This window comes from Dromiciops gliroides, chromosome 1 (genome assembly GCF_019393635.1).
Source record: "Dromiciops gliroides isolate mDroGli1 chromosome 1, mDroGli1.pri, whole genome shotgun sequence".
Lineage (NCBI taxonomy): Eukaryota > Metazoa > Chordata > Mammalia > Microbiotheria > Microbiotheriidae > Dromiciops > Dromiciops gliroides.
The window spans coordinates 723,309,960-723,322,407 of NC_057861.1; the positions used below are offsets into that span (position 1 = coordinate 723,309,960).

At 36.0% G+C, this 12,448-nt stretch overlaps 1 protein-coding gene across 1 annotated transcript in view; it reads left to right on the forward strand.

Annotated features, from left to right (window-relative positions):
* Window positions 1-12,448, forward strand: part of CNTN3 (contactin 3) — a 450,405-nt gene that overhangs the window by 189,162 nt on the left and 248,795 nt on the right. The window lies entirely within an intron of this gene.

The following is a 12,448-nucleotide window of genomic DNA, read 5'->3' on the forward strand; positions in this document are numbered from 1 at the left end:
ATCTTTAGATCTATATCTATCTATCCATTCATCTATCCATCTACCTATTATCTACCTATCATTTTTCTATCATTGATCTATATCTATCTATCATCTGTCATCTATCATCTTTCCATCATCTACCTATCATTTTTCTATCATTTATCTATATCAATCTATCATCTATCTATGTGTCTATCTATGTATCTATCATCTATCTGTCCTATCTAAGGTTCAGTCAGAGGAGAATCTGTCCCTGGAGAAGCCTCAGCCTCTCTAGCTCTTTACACTCTAACCCCAGGAAAGTCCTTTACAAGCTTAGCTTTGGCTCATGGTTAGATCTTCCCTAAAATACATCATACCCAGTGAATATATAAAGTATAAAGCAACTATTTTTTACACACAGAATTCTAAGATGCACACATTGACAAAGGTTTAAGCAAGCAACAATAAGTGATAACTACTAGGATGTTAAGGTTTAAAACAACAAAGCATGAGGCAGTTTGTGGGACTATTGAACTGTGAGTTCATCTTTGCCTTGTCTCTACAGTGTCTCCCTTCAAGTCCATATCTTCTGGTAAACAAGCCCTTAGGTTGAATCTCCTGATTATGGCGATCTTCCCTGAGAAGTTCTCCTGCCATGTTGTTTTTGTTGTTGTTGTGCAGTCTTTCAGTTGTATCTGATTCTTTGTGGCCCTATGAACCACAGCAGTCCAGGCTCTTCTGTTGGCCACTGTCTCTTAAAGTCTGTCCAAGTTATGTTTGTTGTTCCATAACATTATCTATCCATCTCATCCTTTGCCATGTCCTTCCCCTTTTGTCTTCAATATTTCCCAACATCAGGGTCCTTTCCAATGAGTCCTACCTACTAATTATTTGGCCAGAGTATTTAAGCTTCAACTTCAGTATTTGTCCTTTCAATGAGTAATCTGCATTAATTTCTATAAGTACTGACTGATTTGATCTCCTTGCTGTCCAGGGGACTTTTAAAAGTCTCCTTGAGCACCACAATTCAAAAGTGTTGATTCTATGGCACATAGCTTTCCTTTTAGTCCAACTCTCACAACCTTATATTATTATTAGAAAAACCATAGCTTTAACCATAAGAACCTTTGTTGAAGAGGTGATGTCTTTGCTTTTTAGTGTGCTGTTCAGATTTGTCATGGATTTTCCTTCCCAGGAGCAAACATCTTTTAACTTCATGGCGGCAGTTGCTGTCTACAATGATCTTGGAGCCCAAGAATATAAAATTTGATACTGCTTTCATTTCTTCTTCCTCTGTTTGCCAGAAAGTGATGGGATCAGTTACTAAGATCCTAGTTAGTTTTTCTTTTTTTTTTAAATGTTAACCTTCAAGCCAACTTTTATACTCTCCTCTTTGACCCTCTTCAAGAGGTTTAAATTATTTTCACTTTCTACCATCAGAGTGGTATCATCTGCATACCAGAGATTGCTAATATTTCTCCTTAATTAGACTTTTGATTCATCCAGCCTGGCATTTCACATGGTGCATTCTGAATATAAATTAAATAAATAAGGTGACACTATACAGCCTTGTACTCCTTTTGCAATCTTAAACCAATCAGTTGTTCCATGTTTGGTTTTAATTGTTGTTTCCTGACCCACATACAGGTTCCTCAGGAGACAAGTGAGATGATCTGACACTCCCACCTCTTTTAAGGACTTGCCACATTTTGTTGTCATCCACATAGTCAAAGAGTGTAGTGTAGTCGTGAAGCAGAAGTAGATGTGTATTTTTTTCTGCAACTCCATTGCTTTCTCTATAATCTAGTGAATGTTGACAATTTGGTCTCTAGTTCCTCTTCCTCTTTGAAAACTAGTCTGCTCTTCTGGTAATTCTTGGTTCACATATTGCTAAAGCCTAGCTTGCAGAATCATAAGTATCTGGTATGTAAAATGAGTGCAGTTGCTCAGTAATTTGAACAGTTATTGGCATGCCTTTCTTTAATTCTAGTACATAACCTGATCTTTAATAATCCAATGGCCACTGTTGAGTTTCCCACATTTGCTGGTATATTGAGTATAGTACTGTAACAGCATCATCTTTTAAGTTTTTAAATAGCTCAGCTGAAATTCCATCACTTCCATTAGCCTTATTATGAGAATCCTTCCAAAAGCCCCCTTGACTTCATTCTTGTCTGTCTCTAGATTAGCAACCATACCATCATGGTTATTGGTGACATGTGATCAATCAAATAATCAGTTAATCATCATTTGTTAAGTGATTACTATGTGGCACGTACTGAGGAACCAAAGAACTCTCCAAATCCCTAAGTAGCCAACCCTGAAAACTCCATCTCTCAGAATCATTACTCATTCACTTCTGATCAGGAAAAGAAATTCAAAGCAGAAATGATAGGTAGAGAGGCCCAGTCATCATCTCACCCAGCTAAGACTTGGCCCTAGACACTGTGTTTCAGCATGAGCCAATATTTTTGCTCAACCTTTTCTTCCCACCTTTCTTCACAGGAAATGTGTGTGTATGTGTGTGTGTGTGTGTGTCTATGTGTGACAGAGGAAAAAGAGAGAAGGAGAGAGATACACAAAGAGTGAATTCATATATTCTTGACAGAGAACAAAAAAGAGGGAGAACTGAAGCTACTCCTTTTAAACAGATTCAGGGCCTTGACCTCAGCACCATCAGTGATGATGGGTCAGCTGCCATCCAGGGTTTGCTTTGTCATCTGGAGGAGTCAAATATTGCAGATTTGAACATGTTTCACCAGAATTCTCTAGGTCATAAGCTTCACACTCTGTGAGGTATATTCTAGTCATAGCTGACCACAAGTTCCATAGTTATTTGTATATTGTCACCATCATTAGCTATCATTGGTTTCCTTGAGAGCAGGGACAGTCTTTTGATCTTCTTTGAACCCCCAGTGCTTAGCACAGTGGTTGACACATAGTAGGTGCTTAATGGGTGCTAATTGACTTAGCAACTAACAGCACGAAGATCTCCAACTTAAAACTTTCTATCTCTTAATTTCCTGGCAATGTGCAGCACAACTTCAACAGGCACTTAATAAATGGGCTATTTTTATTTTTCATCTTTGTATACTTCAGTGCCTAGCAAAGTTGAAGCTAGATAATTGTTTATTCATTTATTAATCCTATTGCATTCCCCAAATTTTTCATCTCTTATGAAAATGTACTTGGTGTATTTATACACAAATATTGTGGTGGGTTGTCATTAGGTGTGTGAAGTGTGAGGGTTCTGTTGTTGCCACCTCTGAAGACATAATCTATGCTAATAGTCGTCATTGCTCCACTGAGTCTAACCCTATTGCCTTTTCATAGCTAGACTTACTTGGGAAGACCCAGAGTTCTTGATTTTCAAGCTTAGTTGAAGTCTAGAGACCAAGATTGATGGATGGCCTCTACCCAAAGATTAATAGGAAATAAAACTAATTAAAAGTGAAAGGTGCAAAATGAAAACTGCATGAAAGCCAGTGGTTTTGAATGTAGTGAATCAGTAATCATCTCTCCCTTCTTAAAACAAATCATTCTTTCTGTAGGATGAGACTGTGTAAGATTGACTGCAAATTAATAAAACTGTTCATGAATGGTTACAACATGACGATTATGCTAAGGTGCTTCATCTGGTGATATTTAACATTGAAATAAAATGACAAGGTTAAACTCATCTTAGCGACATAGTGTAAATGCTGTTTGATTCAAACACTAGTGCATATATGCCCCCAGTGTAAGTGAGACTTCTTACACTCTTGTATTTTATGTAGTTTGAATAGAGCTTAGGTAGATATTCTCCATTTTATCCAGTGTTTTTTAATTTCCATATTTTAATCTAAGGATTTCCTTGGTATCCCTTGGGAATGGAAAATAGCAGTAAAATTCCTTGCTGAAGGAAGGAAATTTTACTATTTATGAAGGAATACTCACTCCTCTCTTATCCCATTGCTAATTTGCATGTATGTGCACATGTAAAAACATGCTTCAATGAAAAGACCTGTTACTGAAAAAATATAGTTGATGTTTTATTTTTCCCAATTACATATGAAAACAATTTTTATCTTTCATTTTTAAAACAAATTTGAGTTCTGAATTCCCTTCCTCTCTCTTCTCCCTTCTAATTAAGAAGGTAAGCAATTTGATATAGGTTATACACGTGCAGTCAAGCAAAACATCTCTCTGTATTAGTCATGCTGTGAAAGAAAATACAGACCAAGGGGGGAAAAATACCAAGAAAAATAAAGTAAAAAAAAAAACATCATTCAATCTGCATTCATACTCCATCTGTTCTTTCTCTGGGGATGGATATCATTTTTCATCACAAATCTTGGATCACTTTATTGCTTAGAATAGATAAGTCATTCAAAGTTGATGGTCCTTACAATATTGCTGTTACTATGTACAGTGTTCTCCTGGTTGTGCTCACTTCACTTTGTATAAATTCATGTAAATCTTTGCAGGTTTTTCTGAGCGTATCCTGCTTGTCATTTCTTATAGTATGAGTATATATAGTATAGTAATAAGTGTATATATATATGTATATATATATATATACACATATATATATAGTATTCTATCACAATCATATGCCATGATTTGTTCAACCATTCCCTATAATTTTCCAATTCTTTATCACCACAAAAAGAGAGTTCCTATAAATATTTTTGTACATATATGTCTTTGTTTTTCCTTTTTGTTTTTTATCTCTTTGAGATATAGACCTAGTACTGCTATTGCTGGGTCAAATGGTATGCATGGTTTTATAGCCCTTTGGGTATAGTTCCAGATCAAAACGGTTGCATCAGTTCATAATTCCACTAATAGTATCTCAATTTTTTCCATATCCCCTACAACATTTGTTATTTTCCTTTTCTGTCATAATTTCCAGTCCGATAGGTGGGGGTGGTACCTCAGAATTGTTTTAAGTTGCATTTTTCTTAGCAATAGTCATTTAGAGCATCTTTGATTACTCCATCTGAAAACTGCCTGTTCATATCCTTGGACCATTTATCAATTGGACAATGACTCTTAATTTTAAAAGTTTGACTTATTTGAGAAATGAGTCCTTTATCTGAGAAACTTGCTAGATTTTTTCACAGTTAAGATTGCTGTTTATTGGGGCAGCTAGGCAACAAAGTGGATAAAGCACTTGCCCTGGATTTAGGAAGACCTGAGTTCAAATCTGGCCTCAAGCACTTGGCACTTAGTAGCTGTGACCCTGGGCAAGTCACTTAACCCTCATTTCTCCAACAAAAAAAAATATTGCTGTGTATTTCCCTCAATCCTATTCCTGACATTTATCCTTCTCTCTCTCTTCACCTTATCCGTCCTCAAAAATGTTGCACTTCCGATTCCCATTTGACCCAACCCACCCCCTCCTTCTGAAAACTTTCCCTTATTTTATGCATTTCACCTCCTACTTTTCTGTAGGATAAGATAGATTCCTGTACCCAACTGAATGTGTATATTATTCCTTCTTTGAGCCAATTCCAATAAGAGTAAGGTTCAAGTGCTTCTCTTGAATTCCCCACCTTCTTCTCCATTGTAAACATTTTTGTACCTCTTACGTGAGATAATTTATTCTGTTCTACCTTTCTCTTTCCCTTTCTCCCAGTGCATTCCTTTTTCTCGCTTCTTAATGTTATTTTTTCATATAGAAACCCATGAAAGTCAAATCACACTTGTGTAATCTATCTATATATATATTCCCAAATGCCCTAATAATGATCAAGTTCTTAGCAGTTGAAAGTATCCAAAACAAAAGAAGTTACAAGTATCATCTTCCCATGTAGGAATGTAAAAGGTTTAACCTTATTGAATCCATTATGATTTATATTTTCTGTTTACCTTTTTATGCTTCTTTTGAGTCTTGTTTTTGAAAGTCAAAATTTCTAGTCAGCTCTGATTTTTCATCAGGAAAAGCTTGAAAATTCTCTATTCCATTGAATATTGATTTTTATTTTCCTTTAATGATTATACTCAGTTTTCCTGGGTAGATGATTCTTGGTTGTAATATTAGCTCCTTTGCCCCCTAGACTATCATATTCCAAGCTCTCCAATCTTTTTGTATGGAAGCTACTAAATCTTGTGCTATCATGACTGTGGCTCTACAATTTTTAAATTGTTTCTTTCAGGTTTCTTTAAGTATTTTCTCTTTGACTTGGGAGCTCTGGAATTTGTCTATAATATTCCTTTGGGGATCTCCTTCCAGAAGTGATCTGTTGATTCTTTCCATTTTTATTTTACCCCCTGGTTCTATTATATTAAAGCAGTATTCCTTGATAATTTCTGGAAAGATTATTTCTAGGCTCTTATTTTGATCTTAGCTTTCAGGTAATACAATAGTTTTAAAATTATTTCTCCTTAATCTATTTTCAAGGTCAGCTGTTTTTCCATTGTGATAGTTCACATTTTCTTCTAAATTTCATTCTTTTGATATTTGATTGTTTCTTTATGTCTCATTCAGTCATTAGCTTCCACTTCTCTAATTCTAATTTTGAGAAATTATTTTCTTCAGTGAACTTTTCTACATCTTTTTCCATGTGCCCAATTCTGCCTTTTAAGGAGTTATTCTCTTCAGTGAATTTTTGTATATATCTTTTACCATTTGGCCTATTATGTTTTTTAAGGAGAGGTGTGTTTACTCCTCTCCTGCACTATGCTCTTTCTTGTCTGTGAATGACTGCAAGCACTATTTTCCACACTGGAACCATGACCAGGGTAACTGCTCACCTGTGGCTGTAGGCTCTGGTGTGCTACTGTTCATTTTCAACCTGATACTGTGAACTGGATCTACATACAGGCAGAGAACAGAGTCCTGTACCCAGTGTCAGTAAAAGGACCCCTGTAATGTCCTTCTGACCAGTTGTCTGACTACCTTAGTGTCTGTGTGCTGAGGTCTCTGTAAATCACTGCTGTCAGTTGACTGCAAAGACTGTTGCAGGCTTGCCAAGGCTCGACTTGCTGTGGACTGTGTACCACTCTCATCCTAGTAGAATAGACCATTCCTGTCGACCTTCTAAATTGTCTTGGGCTTGAAAATTGTTTCACTCCAGCCTTCTGTGAATTATGTCACTCCAGAATTCATTTTGAAGTATTATTTAAAGTTGTTTGAAGGGGAATGAATTTGTGAGAGCTCAGGTGATTTCCTGCCAATTCTCTGCCAACTTGGCTCTACCCCCTGAAAAGACCTGTCAAAAACTTTACCTTTTATTGAATATGGCATTTTTAGGAACACTGCTCAGATGTGGTATTCAACTCATTGTAGATGAAAATCAAATATCAATGGAAAACTACAACAATTCTCAGATTTATGTATTTTCCATTAGAATAATTTATGATCCCTCTCATAGCATGGCTTCTTACTCAGGCAGAGGTTTGACTAGATGGTCCCCTCTAACTCTGAAATTCTGTGAATCTCTGATTCTGTTATTCATAAAAGTAATCAATGCCTACTTAAACCCAGGAGTGTTTATGCCAATTTCACCATAGTATCTAAGATTCCATGAAAATGCAAATTTTTTAATTTCAACTCAACTTTGACTTTCCTCCCCTCTCCATCTTGTTCTGTAAGATGCAGAAAAAGAGTTTATTCTCTCTGTTATTATTCTTATTGTCAATATAATCAAGAAGAAAATAATTTTGTTTGATTAGTGAGAGACAGAAAATCAGATTGGGCCAGATATCATGAGCAGAATATTGTTCTCAGTATCTTGTTTTTAAACCCACTATATTCTGCTATTTTGATGTAATAGAAATGTACATTAAGGGGGGAAAATGATTGCCTCTTTCCCTAGGAAAATTGAGCCTAAAATATTTTAAGTATTGCTTTCATAGGCTAGAGACAGTTATTGGCTGTGAGGAATAGCCAGATATGATCTCCTTTAACAAATCTTTTCCATTTGGGTTCTTTAGTCAAGACTTTGGGATGAGAGCATTTAGATATTAGCTGTTTACCAAAATAAAGTAGTCTCCTTTATATTTTATGTTCTCTTAAATCACTCTGGCTACTAAATAGACAAGAGGAAATGTTTTTCAAATGTTTTTATGGGATGTTTACAATTTTCTGGGTAGTCACTGTACTTTTATTATCAATCAGCTTAATACAAAAATGCCATTTTGAAATGAGACCATCAAATATGCTTATTCAGACCATAAACATTCTCAATCAGGAGCCAAAGTCCTGATAAAACATTCCTTTTGCACATAGAATGAAATCTATGTTATAGATCATTCTCAAGTGTACTTGAGGCCTTCTCATCAAGGCACTCCATCATGAGGAAAATTGACTAGCCTATTGCTCATTAGAATTAATTCTCTGTTTGTTTGAATGGGTAGTTGCTTTACTAACCAAAGAACTCTTTGTAGGCTGAGAAAATTAATTCCACCCACTGGTGATGTAACTCTTGGTTTTTGCCACTAATAGCCAGAATACAACACATGATCTGTACCTCCTGCAACTTTTTTTTCCCCTTGGGACAGGTACATAATCAAACAAATCATGCAACATGGCTCCCAAATTACTAATTTAAAAGGTCAGATCATCCATGTTGGGACTTGACATAACTGACTTGATCTGCCCCCTCCAGACACTGAATAGTACTGTCTTCTCTGCTTTCCATCCTTCCTCCAGTACCTCCTACTCTATCTTCTCCTCAGTTTCTTTCCCCTACCTCCCTAGAGCTCAAAATAAACTGAAGGGATTGGAAAGTAGGAGTAACAATCTGGTGTTGTTTGTACTAGTTGAAAAGTATAGGAGCAGATTTATAGATGTCAGAGGAAGAAAGAGTAACCCCCAGCAGTAAATGCTATTGCCACATAGTTCAGAAGCTGATCCAATGTTATGTTGGTTTATTAAGGATCCTTGTTGTAGAAATGTCCTTAGGAGAGTGATGGTTTATTTTTTGTTTTTCTGTTGTTGGTTTTTTAACTGAAACCAGCATTTGTTTGCTGTTTACCCCCTCACACACAAATGAGGGAAAGGCTACAGTTTTGAGTCATCTCTGTTTATTATTTTTAAAAATTTTTCTAAGATAAAGATCCCAAAACAAAAGTCAATCTTTTTACACTAATATTTTTCTGATGATTCCATGCAGTGGAAAATCATGGAATATTATAGTCCCCCCAAAATCAAAATTGCACATCACCCAAATGGTAATAGTGAGATTGCAATAGTGCTAATCAGTAGTGACTATACATAGGCTATAGTAAGTTACTCGCAATGAGTTGTGAGTTAATAGCAGAATGTCAACCTAATAACATGTGTGTCACTGGAAAAGGTCCCCTGCACCAGACCAGGTTACCTATAACAGTAACAGTATAGGTCTATTCCTTATTTTTACGCAAATATGGATATATACAATATTATGTATGTATCTTGACTGTCTTACTGCCAGTGGGGGTTATTGTTGGTTCTGAATAAGAGATGAAGCAACAAACATATCATCGCCTGTACAGTCTTAGGCAGTCAGCCCAAAACTGGATAGTTTTACAAGCATACCAAAGAACTGAACAAACTCCTCATGATTAGGTCAGAAAGCCAAAACAAAGGGATTAGTGGAATTCCTTTGATGTATGCATTCAATCATTCCTGCTTCATCTGTCACATGTTACCTCTTTCCCAACCCTCAGAGAAGAAACCCAGTCTAACAGTTACCTATCTATCATCTTTTAATACAGGAATGTAAACAGGTTAACTTAATTGAGTCTCTTCTGTTTACTTTCCTATTTACCATATTTCTCTGAAGTCATGTGTTTTATGGTCAAATTTTCTATTCTGTTCTGGTCTTTCCATTAGGAATTCTTGAAAGTCCTTTAATTCATTAAATATCCATTTTTCCCTGAAGCATTAAATTCAATTTTTCTATGTAGGTGATTCTTGATTGTAATCCTAGCTCCTTTGCTATCTGCAATACCATATTCTAAGTGCTTTGCTTCTTTACTGTGGAAATTGCTACATCTTTGTGATTCTGAATATGGAGCCACAATATTTGAATTGTTTTCTTCCAGATGCAGTATTTTTTCTTAACATGAGAACTCTGGAATTTTGCTATAATATTCCTGGGACTTTTCCTTTTGGTATATCCTTCAGGAGGTAATTGGAGATTCTTTCAATTTTTATTTTAACCTCTGAATAAAAGATATCAAGGGACTTTCCCTTGTTGTTTTCTTGAAAGATAATGTTTTGGTTCTTTTTTTTTTTCAACCTTAGCTTTTAGGCAATCCAGTAAGACTTTTCTCTCTTTGATCTGTTTTCTAGATTAGTTGTTTTTCTGGTGAGATTATCCAAATTTTCTTCTAGTTTTATATTCTTGTGAATTTGATTATTTCTTCATGTCTCATGGAGGCAGTAGCTTCCATTTACCCAGTTCTAATTTTTAAGGAATTCTATTCTTCATTGAATTTTTGTACCTCCTTTTCCATGTGGCCTATTCAGCTTTTTAAGGAATCCTTTCTTTAGTGAATTTTTGTGTCTCTTTTACTTTTATGACAATTGTGCTTTTAAGGTATTAACTTCTTCAGTGTGTGTGTGTGTGTGTGTGTGTGTTTAACCAAGCTGTAAATTATCTTCTTTTTTTGTTTTTTTGTTTTTGTTTTTGCAGGGCAATGAGGGTTAAGTGATTTGCCCAGGGTCACACAGCTAATTAAGTGTCTAGTGTCTGAGGCTGGATTTGACCTCAGGCCTTCCTGAATCCAAGGCCAGTGCTTTATCCACTGTGCCATCTAACTGCCCCCTAAATTATCTTTTCATAATTTTCTTGCATCACTCTCCTTTATTTTCCTAATTTTTCTTCTCACACTCATTTCTTTCTTTAACTTTCTAGGAATTGTTTTTGGGCTTGGATCTAATTTATATGGTTTGTTTCAGACTTTGTAATTGTTTTTACATTGTTGTCTTCTGAGTTTATGTCTTGGTCTTCCCTGCTGTGTAGTAGATTTTTATGATCAAGTTTTTCTTTTGTTGTTTGCTCATTCTTTCAAGCCTATTTCTTGGCTTTCAACTATATGTTAAAGTTGTGCTTTGCTTACCCGGGAGTGGGGAGACACTATCCCATGCTTCATGGTTTTTTGGTGCTGCCTCTTTTCAGAGCTACTTCTGGTGGTCTGAAAGTTTTCTGTGCTCCCAAGGTGGTGTGATCTAAGGAGAAGAATGGTTACTGCTCTTCTGATTTGTGTTCTGAGCTTTACCCAGAAAGGACCCCCTCTCACCTGTAGCCAGAAGTGCTAGTGCTCCTCTTGACTGTGTTACTATAATCAGGTCTCCTGCTTCCCTGCAACCATAAGCACAAGTGCTCCCCTCCACCCTGGAACTGCAGCCCAGAGCTGAATATGGGCAATAGAGTTGACATTCAGTGCCATCTGTACCCTTTGACAGCAAAGGGTCCTCTATAATCTCTTTCTGATTCATTGTTTAACCCTCTTACTGTCTTTGGGCTGAGAGTTCCCAAAGCTGCTGCTACCACTGTCATGGTTCCTTCCAAGGGCTACTGTTGGTGCTGCCACCCTGGTCTCTGGGCTTGATCCCACCTCTCCTACTGAAAACCTAACTTGTCTCATGTAGGAAAAATGTCTCACAATGACCTTTTGTTGGCTCTCCCACTCCAAAACTTAATTTGGGGAGTTATTTTAAAGTTGTTTAAAGAGGAATGGTGGGCGAATTTGGCTGGGTGGCTGCCTCTTCTCTTCCCTCTTGACTCTGCCCCAGTCCCCACCCCTCCACCATAACTATCTTGCATTTCATATATAAGAATTTCTTCTTTCTTTTCTCATCATTTTGGAAAATGAAGTTTTAAATAAAAATGACATCCAATCTGACAGAGCCAAAAGAAAATTACAAGAATACTGTTTTTTTAAACTGTATGCTTTTCAAGTTAATGACTCTTTAAACATTCCAGTCTCATAGTATTCTTTGAAATTTTGCTTCAATGATTTTTCTCTTAATAGTTTTAAATTAATATGAATTTCATTACAGTTATTGGATTCTTAGAATACATAAGGATCTTCATTTGCACAATTCCCAAAAAGCTCCTTGTAAATCAATTTTGGAAAATTCAAATCATATTTTAAATCCCTTAATAGAGATTGCATAATGATTTTACAACATTTGTGGCTGATTCTTTTATTAGGATTACTATGATTATATATATATATTATGTATATGTATATATATACATATATGTATATATCTTTTAAGTTTTTTAAAAAGTTATTTGCAAATATTAACTTTTCAGAAACTCCAGAAGGTAAGTACTCTTATTATTCCCATTGTCCATGTGAAGAAACTGAGGTTGAGGGAAGTTAAGTAACTTGCCCAGGGTTACACAGCTAATTAGTGTTAAATACCAAATTTAAGCTTAGGTCTCCCAGGCAGCAAGGCCAGCTTCCTATGTACTGCACTATTCAGATTCCTCAGGGTTTCCTGACTCCAAGGCAATCACTCCATCCACTATTATACTTAGCCAGAGCCTGATATTACCCC